The following is a 14,222-nucleotide window of genomic DNA, read 5'->3' as shown; positions in this document are numbered from 1 at the left end:
TATTAAGCTATGCTTCATACTTAGACATTTGATTAAGCTATATTAATCTATTAAATAATATCAATGAACGGAACTCAAGAACATATCGTAAACTAATTGATAGCGTAAAGAGGAAAGAGAGAGACCAAGGATATGCGTAAATGAATAATTTTTCCAAAGTTTACCCTTTTTCATACTACCAAAAACTCTAGATATCTACATTTTTTCTCTATAAGAAAAATCTTCAATGTTATGCTTTCGTAGAGAAACCTTTTGTAGCATGACGTTAGATAGAGGTACTTCTTTTGCAAGTGGTCTCAAAATCCTGAAGTTCTCTAATATCTCCAATCCTCCTCTTTCTTAAATGCCTTCAAAGAAATTTAAATTTAAATGTGGCTGCAAGTGCTGTAGCCTACTCCTGCCATAGTCTACTTAAACACAGACTAAAAACCATCCATTTATGAATGGGCAACCACACTTTATTCAATTCATTTTAAACAACAATCTTCAATCAAAGGGAACACATGGCATATCTATGAATATTTTTTATTTACACAACATATTGGCATATCAATTCCAATTATTTAATTTTGAAAAATGTGATAATATTTGGTGTATCCTAATGACTACCGTAACTTTCCTCATGAATGGTTGACATCCCCTCTCTTTTTTTCAAAGTCAATTTTACTGCACCTTGACATTAACTTAGAAGTTAAGCATATGATGTTCCTCTTTCACTCTCCCTATTTTCTGGATATGCTTATTACTTGTATGATGCATGGTGTATATCTATAACCTCATCTTTATACTATTATACACAAAATTCAATAATCAGGCCTAGATTTGTGATGTTCATCTCTTGATGTTAGACATATTAAGAACACAAAACAAAGTCTGTTGCATATATATTTTCAACCAAAATGAAGATCAATCAACTTATTCTTAAAAAGTGTAAATCAAGCAATAAACAAAAAGATGAGCACACTGTTGAAATTGTTGAAGGGGTTTCTTCTTACCAGAACCATGTGCTCAAAGTATAGTCCTCCCCTCAGAATGTAGAGAAAATAATTTTAAACAAAATTAGGAGGGAAGTCATATTTTTGCTTTTTTAGTGTGGTTGCAGAAAAGAGATATCATCTCAAAGAGAGTAGTATCATAAGAACACTATAGATAAAAGCCTGTTTATACCGAATTCCCATATACAAAATATAGAATACACGAAACTATTAGAGTTCAAAACAAAGTTTATGTCAAAGATAAAAAAAAAAAACTAATTGAAATTGAAGTCACTTAATCACAAAGCATAAACAACATATAGAAAAACTTATAACAATCAAAACATTTACAAACATCTATTTGAAAATCAGCCCAAAAAACCTACAAATTTCGGACATGATTGATATGCAACATATAGAACGCCCAACTCTTATACTACGCATGTGAAATATGTTATCCGTGGTTCTTCAAATAACAAACAAAAACTGAAGAAAAATAAGAGAAAAGAAACATAACTGAAATCTCAACTTAGCCTAGAAGATAAGAAATGAGAGTAAAAGATAAAAATTAAAAACGAACATAGGGTACATGTCAACCGTTACTGTTCTGTTTGTTGGCCTCGCGCCGGCCTGATGCACTGTTTCCATCACAACCTTTCATCTCTTTTGCTTTTAGTATCAATTTCCTTCTCTCGTCTTTGCTTTATTGTAGCGGCTCTCATCCATACTTCCTTTTTCCAATTGTTTTTCTTTTTTCTATTGCCGATGAATGGAGCAAATAAACAAATGAGATAACAGTAACATTATTAAAAAAAAAATTGAGATAACAAAGGACAAAGACAGACCACTAATCTTATCAATGCACATAAATCCTCACCATAGAAACAAGCAGTTCATCTCTTTGTACAAATCCCCATCATCGTCCCTCAATACCCCTTGATTTCAAGTTGTCTACCCCCTTACACAAATGTTGTTCATTGTTTTAAGAGGCTCGTGACATTTCCTACAAAGTAACCAGAATCAAAAGCAAAAACAGAATATGAAAATTTGATGCCATAATAGAAAAAAAAATGAAAGATATATTTGAAACAAACAACCAATTTTTTTTATCGTACACTGAAACTGAAATGAAAAAAAAAAAGAAGAAAATGAAAGCATACACCAGGGAATTGTTGACAACTTTTTTCTTTGAGTGCTAGATTGTATCCTTGCAAATGTTACCGCCAACATCAGATAGGTGCCGAGGGTTCGCCAACACGGTCTCCTTTATTTCTATCCACCATTAGCCACGCCTCATTTACATGCTTCAATGTTGTCGCCGTCCAAGGACCCCAAGTCGTTCCCTCCTTTTTCTCCCTTTCCCATCTTTCCTTTTTAAGTTATGGATTGAGCAAAAATCAATATGAAAAGTAGAAATATCATGCAGTTGTGTTTTAAGTTGTAACAACAGACTATATAATATATTTCATGAAAAAAGACTATGTATTATATCGTAGAGTATAATTATTCACACAAAAAAGAAACAGTTAGAACGATTAAAAGTCCTACCAAAACACTCAAATCTTTTGAACATATCATACCCCACACTCAAATCTTTGGAACATATCATACCCCGCATAGAAAAATAGTATTATTATTAACTACAAAGATCACCAAAAACAAAACACAAAACCCTATTGCAATCACATTAGAAGAGATCGCAAAAAACTCGGTCTGCAAGTCCCTGACTATAGTGTGACATATACAGATCCGCATTGTTGTTTATATTTTACTTTCTAGGTCACTCCTCCCCCACAATAATGAAGGCAAAATTTGAAGAAAAAAAAATGGTTGATAAATATAATAGGAAAGAAATGTAGGATATAATAGAAACAATTGATGAATATAAAATCACTAAAGAATTGTTTATTGCACTGAAACTGAAATTAATTAAAAGAAAAATGCATGCACCTTAAGGAACATTCATGAAACCCGTTATTATTGGGTTTGTTTTCATCACTGTAATTAACGACAGGAGAGATGGCCATTTGAGTCTCCTAACAGGATCATAAGAAAGGATCTTTTAGTTCCCCAAATTAACGAGATTTTGTACCACCAAAAAAAATACCTTCCATTTCAAAGCCCTCCTCTCCCAAAACTCCATTCCTAGGGGTTTGTTCCTTCCTTTTTCTTTCCAAAACAATCCATTTATCTTTCTTTTCAAACTCACAAACAAAGTCTTAAGTTTTGTTAGAGAGCTCATTCCTAACAATTCTTAATTTATATCTTTAGTTTCTATACTTTTTCAAAATATTCAAATCCGGGAAGTTCAACCTAACTAATAATAGTTCATTTGAAAAGTTGAAGCACAGAAGAGAGAATATGCTAATTTCTTCAATCAAGCAAATCAGAAACTGGAGTTTTCCTAAATGGATCAACTAGAGCCAACTGGCCAGCCAAAGCTTTGTTGGGGAATTGGTTATCAGCTTTCATCCTCTCACTGATCCCATATGCCGGTAGTTTGGCGTTTTTATAAGCCTGTGCTAGAGCACGGAACAAACTTATTTTAGAAATATGATTAGCTTGTCTCAAACAATAGAAAATCTTCTCTGCGTTATGGACGTCACCCCTCTTTGCATACGGCTCCATAATAGTCATATAAGTAGTAAACAATGGCTTCTTATTCTGTTGTTGTAGTGCCCTCTGCAAAACGTCGTCTGCCTTTTCGACTTCTCCTGCACGAACATAAAGAGACACAATAGCATCCTAGGTTATTGGACCTATTATGCACCCACTATCTTCCATTTTCTTAATAAGATCCTTACCCTTGTCTAGCATCTTATGTCTTGTATAAATTTTCAGGAGTACTAAGTAGTTCTGGGCGATAAGTTTCCATTTAATTGACATCATCCCAAAAACTGCCTCTGCTTCTTCAATTTTCTTCAACCTTCACCAAGCTTCAATTGCAGCAAGGTAGTCCTCAACCCGAGGCTTTGACTCACAAGCCTTCCAAATTCTCTCAACTTCATCAGCCCTACCCAGTATTGCATAAAGGTGAAACAAAGTTACGTTGGGCATACCCACATATTGTCACCTTCAATATAGCTTCAGTTTTTTCTATAAGCCCGGCTGAGGCATAATGCCTAGCCAAGACTGCCCATGTTAGATGATCTGGTTCAACACCTTCTGCCTTCATTGTCCTAACAATTTGAGAGATTCCATCAATATCATTAGACATGCCCTTTACGTCTATTAAAATTTTATAAGTATAAGGAGAAGGTTTGACATTCTCCTTTTCCATCATAAGTAACACGTCAGCTATTTTTTTCTTGTCAACACTCTTATAAATGAGAAGCAACTGGTTACAAGAAAATGTTGTAACATTTTACCAAATTAATTGATCCCGGAGGATCAATTAAGCCTTAAATAATAATTTTATACCCTTAAATAATAATTGATATGGAAAAATTATATATATTAATATGTTGTAAAATAGCTGACATGTTATAAAATTATTATTTAAGGCTTAATTTATCCTCCTGTCCCTTAACTTTATAACATTTATGACATTTAATGTTATCAATGTATATTACATTTAATGGCTTAATTGATCCCGGAGGATATTTTACCCTTATAATAATTTTAATTTAAGGCTTAATTGATCCTCCGGTCCCTTAACTTAATTCTTTTTTTAAAATTGGTCCCATATCTTTTAAAAGTCTCAAGTTGGTCCTTTATATGTGTTTCCGTCCGTTAATTTAGTCCTATTTTGCCAATTTTAATCTCCTAAAAAAGGAGACCGTTGGATAAAGAAGGTCTGTGAGATCTAATCATGTATCACCATATACCTAATTTATTCCACTTTTCTTCATCTTCTTCCCTCATCTTCATCTTCATAAAAGCTTCATCAATCTTCATTAGAAAAACCCATTTTTTTTTCTTTAAAAAATTAAACCATTTAATTTCAATAAATACTACATAATCAAACCCTTAAATCTATAATTAACATCACCAACATATTAATATAAACCCAGAAAATCAACAACAAATAACCCTGGAAACAAAACAAAACTCATCATCTTAACTCCCCACCGCTTCATTTACAAAATAAAATCCATTTCTTAAAACCCAGTTGAAATTTGAAACCCGTCATCACTTCAAAAATCATCATCAACAGTAAATCTCTCTACAACGACAGATTCAATGAAAGGAAAAGAGAATCTTAAAACTCGATGTTTGATTAAATGAATCTCAAAACCCATTTCTCAAAAACCCATTCAGCATAAAAAATCTCATACTTGCAATTGATTGCTTTCCCATTGTAATATGATTCCAACAGAGATTTGATTTTGTATATGTGGTTGTGATTCTGAAAAGGACCGTGAGATGGAGATTTCATTTTGGTGCAGGTTCAAGAACACATGCATGTTCTAGCGTTTCTGTTGAGATGGTGTTGGTGTTGAGATTCTGGTGATGGTGTTATTGTGGGTAATTCTGATTTAGGAGAAGAGAACAGAAGAATAGGAAGAGGAAGGAAGAATATTAATATTTATGGGCAATTTTGATTTTGTGGGTAATTAAGATTAGCTGGGTTTATTTTTGGTTTGTTTACTCAATATTTATGAAGTTAATGAAGAGGAAGATGAAGAAAAATGTATGAAAACCTTTATCTTGATAAGATCTACAGATTACTCAACCCTTTGCGGAGAACAAGTATGAAAATTTGACAAATTTTATTCTTAGAAAATTTGATTAAAAGAAATGTTTTTTCTTTTATGAAGACGATGAAGATTGTTCAATGTTGTATGAAGATGAAGATGAGGGAAGAAGATAAAGGAAAGTGGAATAAATTAAGTGTTGGTGATACATGATTAGATATCACAGACCTCCTTTATCCAACGGTCTCCTTTTTTAGGAGATTAAAATTGACGAAATAGGACTAAATTAACCGACGGAAACACATATAAAGGACCAACTTGAGACTTTTAAAAGATATGAGACCAATTTAAAAAAAAAGAATTAAGTTAAGGGACCGGAGGTTCAATTAAGCCTTTATTTAATTATAGACATGATTACATTAGAGATCTTTTATCTTATTTATTTGTAACACTTTGGTCCTTTATCTTTATTTTTTTCCGTTTAGGTCTTTTATCTCTTATATAAGCACATATACATCCTTTTTCTCATTTTTTTTTAAATACATAATTTTATTTTTTAAAATATATTTTTATTAAAAATGAAAAAAATCCAGAAATATGATGAAGATGTCCATCATCTTCATCTTCTTCCTTTGAATCTTCTTCATCTTCATTGAATCAAAAAAATTTCTACACAAATATATCTCCCAATATCATGAATTAATGTTATATTCACCTCAAATCTTCTTTTAAACACAAAAATCAAAACCCTGTCGAGAAAGAGATTTAGTTTCATCGGAAAAAAAAAAATTGTCACACCGTGTATTATTATTATTATTATTATTATTTTCTAACTCAATATTCAAACCCGGCATAAAGATAACCCCAAAATTGAGAGCAACTTTGCACATCAATTTTGTTGTTTCCAGAACAATCTTAACTTTCGTAAAGCCTAACCCTTCCGCCAGTGACTAAACCTCCACCATCCGCATTGCAACATTCGTGAAATTAAGGTTTTAATTTTTGTGTTTAAAAGAAGATTTGAGGTGAATATAACATTAATTCACGATATATTTTAGTAGAATTTTTTTTAAGAAGATGATGAAGATTCAAAGGAAGAAGATGAAGATGATCATCATCTTCATCATATTTCTGCATTTTTTTTTATCATTTTTAATAAAAAATGAGAAAAAAGATGTATATGTGCTTCTAAGAGAGATAAATGACATAAACGGAAAAAAATAAAGATAAAGGATCAAAGTGTAACAAATAAATAAGATAAAGGATCCATAATGTAATTTTGCCTTAATTATATTTAGGTGTCCAATCTTAATTAAGTTACACTACATGACTGACTTAGAACAATTAAAATTTCACATCAAATTTCTTTAATCTGAATGTCCTTAAATTTATCAGTTATATTCATAAAATTTCTTCTTCCCATTTTGATTGTTCAATTTTTTCGTTCCCAACTGCCGCATTTTTTAATTTTCGTGAGAATCGTCGTCGTTCGTTTGATTCCAAATATCGTGAGAATTGTCGTTATTTCCAGTACCACGTCAGGTATGGTGACTTAATTTTTATTTTTGATTTGATTTTTCTTGGTTGTGAGGTAGTTAATTATAACAATTGAGTAAGTCATGTGTTGTACTTTGAGGGCTGCTAGCAGGTGTTGCCGTTGTGATTTTGTGGGAGTCTGCTAGCATTTTTTTGGTTGCTGCTGAAATTGTTATGTGATGAGACTTTTGTTCTTTTGTTTGGACTTAAAGGCTTTGGCTGATAGTGAGGCAGGTCTATGCGTGTTAGCAGATTTTATTAGGTTGGGTGCTTAAATAAAAAAAATAAGTTACGATACCCGACACAGCTCTAGAAACAACGACAATTCTCACTATAATTGGAAATTGCGGAAATTTGGAACAACAAAACTGAACAATCAAAATGGGAAGAAGAATGAAAAAGAAACAAGAATTGATCAATAGGGAAGAATAAAGAAGAAGAAATTTGAATGAAGGTAGGTGATGAATTTAAGGACATCCGGATGAAAGAAATTTGATGTAAAATTTTATTTGTTATAAGTCTTGTGGTGTAAATTAATTAAGATTGAATGCCTTAATATAGAGAAAAATCATTTGATGTTTCAAAAAAAATTAAATAAAAATTAAAAGTATTAAAAGTTACCTTATGATTAAGATTAAGATTAAGTCTTCTTCTTCTTCAAAAAAAAAAATAAGATTAACTCTTTTATTTTTAGAAAAAATCTATTCATTTATTTGACATTTAATGTTACCTATATATATTACATTTTGATTGGTTGATATCATGAGAGAATGAGAGGGTAATTACCCTCTAAATAAGAGAGGGTAACGTAGGCCTCACCAGAAGAATGAGATTGATTTATTACCTTAGAGTGAGGCGAATCCAAGCTTGACGAAGAGCCCACATATTGATTTTCGTTGGTCACAGCGACCGAATGAATGAATAAATGCTTAAACCCTCAAACTTAAAGCAAAACCCCAAAACATTACTCCTATTTTATATATATTTTTTATGACAAAAAATTTAGGGGTTTGTATTGAAGATAAAATATTTTAAAGATGAGTTTTGCTGTCCAATACCTCAGGGCAATGATTAAGAAATCTACAAATATAAATTTTATCTGTTTTTTATTTTTAACCAATACATTTATGGCACTATTTATTATTCTCCTTTAAATATTTGAAATGATTTTATAGATTTTATTAGATTTTAATGACTCATTTAAAAGAAATTGATTATAATACACTCTCTAATGCTGATTCTTTTATTTATTTTATTTTATTTTTTAAGACAGATATTTAAAGAGGAGAGAGAGATATGAGTGAGAGGGGGAGAGATAAGGGAGAACATAGCGAGATAAAGGGGAAGAAAGAAGGGAGGGGAGAGATATAATAAAATCTTAAAAGAAAAAACAATCCTAGAAAATCTCATTTTTCATCAAAAAAAAAATCATATTAAAATTTCACAAGAAAATTCCACAAAATTCATCAAAATCCAATTTATTTAATAATCCTTCAAAATTTGAATTATTTTGAATACCACGAGACTTCTTTTAAATGATGAATAGTCTACCCCAACCACCACAAAAAAATGATGAATAGTCTTGATTGAATATCACGAAACTTATTTTTAAATGATAGAGTCTTTATTGAATACCACAAAACTTTTTTTATGTTGCAAAGAGTCTTGATTGAATACCACAAAATATTTTTATAATAAAAAAAATCTTTTAAAATCTTAAGTTTTAACTTTTAGACCACAAAAATATATATAAAAAGGTGTTTACAACCAACCAATTTGATATTTTAAATATGCGAGAGGTTGGGATTCAAATTCTCGATTCTCCACTTATTCTGAATGAATTTTTAATTATTGTACTACTTGACTATAAAGAAAAATTAAAAACAAATACCATTTTTTTTTTTTGGGTAAAATACCATATTTTTTCACTTTTGTATTTTCTATGCAATATTATCTCCAATTTTTGTTAAAATATACAAATAAAAATCAACAAATATTTTTCTATGCTAAACACAAATCTCACATAAAATTGGACTAAGATTAATATCCTTCTTATGTTATGAGTATATATCTCCTCCCTAACAAATTGATTGATGGGATTGAAAAATGATAAATACTTTTTGGTGGGGGCATGGGGGTTCGAGGAGGAAAGGTATGCATTGGTTGTCTTGGGAGAGATTGACTGTTCATAAAACTCGTGGTGGTATGGGGTTTAAGGACCTTGCTTCTTTTAATGTGGCGATGCTTGGTAAACAGGGGTGGAAGTTTCAAACAGATGTTGATAGCCTTGTAACTAGATTATTTAAAGCTCGATATTTTCCGAACAATGATTTTTTAGGGTCAAGGTTGGGAAGTAATCCTAGTTATGTGTGGAGAAGCATTTTTACCGCTAAAATGGTTGTGAAAAAAGGTGCAAGATGGCACATAGGTACAGGTGATAATATCCCTTTATTTGGTGCACCATGGCTTAAAGATGGATAGTCTTTTGCAGATGACAATCCCATATTCGCGCCAATAATCCATGCTAAAGTGAAGGATATTATTGATCAGCAACAATAGGTATGGAATGCTCCTTTAACCTATAACCTGTTTGATCATAATACGTCACAACTGATTCTAAATACACCGCTACAACCTTTGGTTAGTGAAGATAAACTAATTTGGAAAGCAGAAAAGAATGGTATGTATTCGGTGCGCAGTGCCTATAGAACTTGTGTTACTGAAATTGCAGATTATTCTCATTTACACGTACCAGGCCGTTGGCAACATATTTGGAGATTAAAATTTCCCCCAAAGATTAAGAATCTTGTTTGGCGAGTTTGTCGGGGTTGTTTTCCTACTAGAGCTCGTTTAAGTAGTAGAGGTATGCTTTGTCCCATTAACTGTGTGCTTTGTGATAGTAATTATGAAGATAGTGTAACACCCTCTTTGAATTATTTAATTATTTGATTATTTTAATGAGTTTAGAATATACTTATATGATTTGTGTGATTTATATGATTTATTTTGATGAGTGATATTTTGTTATGTATGTTGGTATTTATTAGTATAATATATATGTTATTTGGTTTAGAAATATATATTTTATTTGGTGTAGAAATATATATGTTATAGAGATATATTTGTTATTTGTTATAAAAATATATATGTTATATAAATATATTTGTTATAGAGATATATTTGTTATTTGTTATAGAAATATTATATGTATGTATATATATATATATATATATTAGAATAGAATATTGAGACTGGTAGAGCAGATTTGGAAATAAGAGAAAATAAGTAGGTTAAGGGGGTGTTTGTTTCGGGGATTCATAAATTAATCCCGGGAATAACTTACATGGGAATAAAGTAGTGGGAAGTTTATTCCTGGATATTTTGAAAAAAAAGTGTTTGGTTAGTATTCTAATTCCTCAGGAATATTTTCAAAAAAAGTTCACAGAAATAGGTAGTTGGTGTTTGATTTGGAATATATATTCTTAAAAAATATGATACAGTTACAAAAATACCCCTACCCTGTTTTTAAATCAATTTGAATTTATTTTTACTATATTTTATTCTGATTATAACTTGAAGCATTTCAAAATACACCATAAAATAAAATTATGTTTACATATAGTTAATTGATAGAATAGAAAAATATTGTTGAAAATTTGAATAGACAAAGAAATATTAGATGGATTGAATAGTTATATACACCATAACAATGTCTTGATGTAGAGTATGTAAAATAAAAATCAACATGGTCATTGCATGGAGAAATTAATTGGCAGTTGAAAAAACATGGTGGTAGGAGACATAGTGGGGTTTTCACGTAGCAAGGCAATAGTCATTCCTAGGAATAAAAACATTCAAACTCCTCTTTCATGGGAATAAAAATGGAGAGATCATGGGTTAAAAATTTTCCTGGGTATAATTTGTTCCCAAGTATATTTTTCTTTTACCTTCTACCAAACATGGGAAAGTGCATTCCCATCCTCATATTCCAAGGAATAAATTTTATAACTTGGAAACAAACACCCCCTAAGGATTTATATAAAAAGGGAGAGTTAGAATTAGAAAAAAAGAAATACATGAAACCTGTTTTTGAAGAAAAAGGGAGAAAGTGAGAAGTAAGAGAAGAGAAGAACCAAGAGAGGCTGCCTGATCGATTTATTAAGGTAAGGGTGGGACTAACATTCAATAATCTTAAGTCTATGATTTTGAAAATTGGATTTAACATGTTGTAGGTTTTAGTTTTTGAGAATTTGGGAATTAGGGTTAAAAGTGATTAATTGATGATTTTCTAAAATAATATTTTGGGTCAAGTTTTATATGGTTTTGAGTCTCTTTTGATGTATATAAATGTTTAGCAAAACTTTGGGATCAAATTTGGGCATAGGGAAGTTAAAATTGGGATTTTGGGGTGAAAAATGAGTTTTTCCCAAGTTGCTATCTGACAGCATGTCCTGTTTCATGTTCTTGCGTCTTTTTCACACGTTTTTGTTTTGAATTAGCCTTTGGTGTAAACATAAAAGTTGTAGATAATTGTATTATCTTTCCAGTGGCGTAGGTTTGACTTGAAAATGATTTTTGGTTTAGGAGTTATGATGAAAATACTCCAAGGAGGTCTTAGTGAAATTTTAGGAAAATTCAGCATAACCGTTTCTAAGTTAATCCAAAACTTAGGGAATAATTCCAAACCTCAAGACTAGAAGTACTAGGAGTTTAATTAAGGTGTTTAAGAGTATCTAACCTATGTTGTGATGAATCTAATTTGGTTTGACGTGAATATCTTTGTTGGATAATTTGAAATACATATATTATGTGAATGTTGTTGTTGAATAATTTGAGATACATATATTATGTGAATATTGTATGATATAGAAATAATGTTGTTATACCATCTGTAACACCCCGTTTTCCCGACTTGAAAATTTCACTTATAAATCAGAGTATTTCAACATAAACGGAATGTCACACTTCTTTTCATAAAATCATAAACGGAATAAAATAACTATTTATCCTTCAAAATTCAACAACATAATATTTATTACTTCGCATCGGAAATTATTCAACTTTTAAAACAACTTTGGCACAAGGGGCTCAACATAAAATCTCTTAAAATTCTTCCAACAACATGTTCAAGATAATTCATAAAATAATACGTAAGGAATAGAAAACAACAACAAAATTCACATCCCGTTACGATTAGAGCACCTAAGACACACGAGAGAGAAACCTCACACGACATCAACTATTCTTGGTTACCTGCAAGTTATCCATGGTGGGCAACATTTCCAAGCAGAAGGGTTGAGATTTCACAAATAATAATATTAAGCATATAATTCATCAATTACATTTAACAACTTAAACTTCATCACTTAGTTGATTGATGATTTAATGAAGTATTACATGAAGTATTATTATTGCTAAGTGATGAAGTTTAAGTTGTTAAATGTAATTGATGAATTATATGCTTAATATTATTATTTGTGAAATCTCACCCCTTCTGCTTGGAAATGTTGCTCTTCGTATGAGTAACTTGCAGGTGATCGATATTAAGTTATTGTGGTTGCTGTCGTGAGTGGTTTCCTCCTCACGTGTGTCTTTAGGTGCTCTGATACGTAACGGGATGAGACTTTGTTGCAAGCTTTTCTATTCCTTACGTATTACTTATGATTTTACATGACTATGTTTTAGATTGGATTTTATGAGACGTTATGATGAGGCCTTTGTGCCAAAAACTATTTAGATGTTGAAATAAATTCCGCTGCAAAGCATTGAATATTTTGTTATTGAATTTTGATGGATAATTAGTTAATTATTCCGTTTATGATTTTTAAGAAAAGAAGTGTAGGATTCCGTTTATGTGGAAAACTCTGATTATTTTTATGAAATTTTTATGTTGGGAAAACGAGGTGTTACAGATAGTATCCATGTCCTTTTAGAGTGTCCTGCTGCTATGCATATTTGGCGTGAGGTTAACCTTTGGGACAAGATTAATCGTGCTCTTCGGCAAAATTATAACATGGATGCGTTGGTGTTCACTATGCTATCTACACTTAACCAGTCTCAAAGTGCTCTTTTTGCTACAATTATGTGGAGCCTTTGGAAGAGATATAATTTAAAATTATGGCAACAGAAGGTTGAAACGAATGCTCAAGTTTCGACTAGGGCGACGACCCTCTTGGAAGACGGGAGGTCCGTGCAACTCATCAGAAGAGCAGGTGGCACAAATCCAGCCGCACCTCAACATGAGCCAAGCACGCAAGAAGTGATTCGTTGGGAAAAACCAGCGACAGGAAGGTACAAATGTAATATCGATGCCTCATTCTCTTCCTTTTTGAACCAAGTTGGTATTGGCATATGTATCAGAGATGATGCAGGTGACTTTGTGCTTGCGAGAACTGATTGGTTTTCTCCTCTATGTGAAGTCACGATACGATAGGAGAAGCAGTTGGGTTACATACGGTGTTGCAGTGGATATCAGACCTCCAATTTGATAATGTTGATTTTGTCCTAGATTCAAAGCAGGTCGTAGATTCTTTTCATACAGGAGTAGATGATGATAGTGAACTTGGTTGTATTATTACTGCATGTAGACAGTTGTTTCAGGATAGTTTTCAAAACTCTCATGTCGAGTTTAATAGGAGGCAATCTAATGGGGTCGCTCATGAATTAGCGAGGGTAGCCCCATCTGATCATAGCCCCACCATTTGTGATGATGTACCGTCATGTATTTGACATCTTTTGAGTAATGAAATGAATTGATTTCTGTCCTTTAATTTTTTTTTTATTAATAACTAAGTCTCTGCATAATACGAATACAAACAAGCAAGATAAAAAAAACAACGCAGTAAAAGACGCCATATATAAAAGGAACATCCAATATAAAACTCATACGCCTTGTACATCAAACCAATCAATAAAGATTCCACTCCAAGTGATGACTACCACCAAAACAAATAAAATCTAACCACCAAAACCAAAACCAATAGAAACAAACAAATGCCAAACCACCACACATGAAACCTCAATCTCATTCACAAATGACCGCAAAAACAAGTTTCAAACATCTATCGTTCGCTAC

General features: G+C 31.7%; 1 pseudogene; it reads right to left on the bottom strand.

The window, feature by feature from the left end:
* Nucleotides 1-3,310: 3,310 nt before the first annotated feature.
* LOC25485629 (pentatricopeptide repeat-containing protein At1g15480, mitochondrial-like) lies at nucleotides 3,311-4,338 on the bottom strand (annotated as a pseudogene).
* Between the last annotated feature and the right edge of the window lie 9,884 nt (nucleotides 4,339-14,222).

This window comes from Medicago truncatula, chromosome 1 (assembly GCF_003473485.1).
Source record: "Medicago truncatula cultivar Jemalong A17 chromosome 1, MtrunA17r5.0-ANR, whole genome shotgun sequence".
Classification (NCBI taxonomy): domain Eukaryota; kingdom Viridiplantae; phylum Streptophyta; class Magnoliopsida; order Fabales; family Fabaceae; genus Medicago; species Medicago truncatula.
Note: the sequence above shows the minus strand (reverse complement) of the source record. Positions and strands in the feature narration are given on the sequence as shown.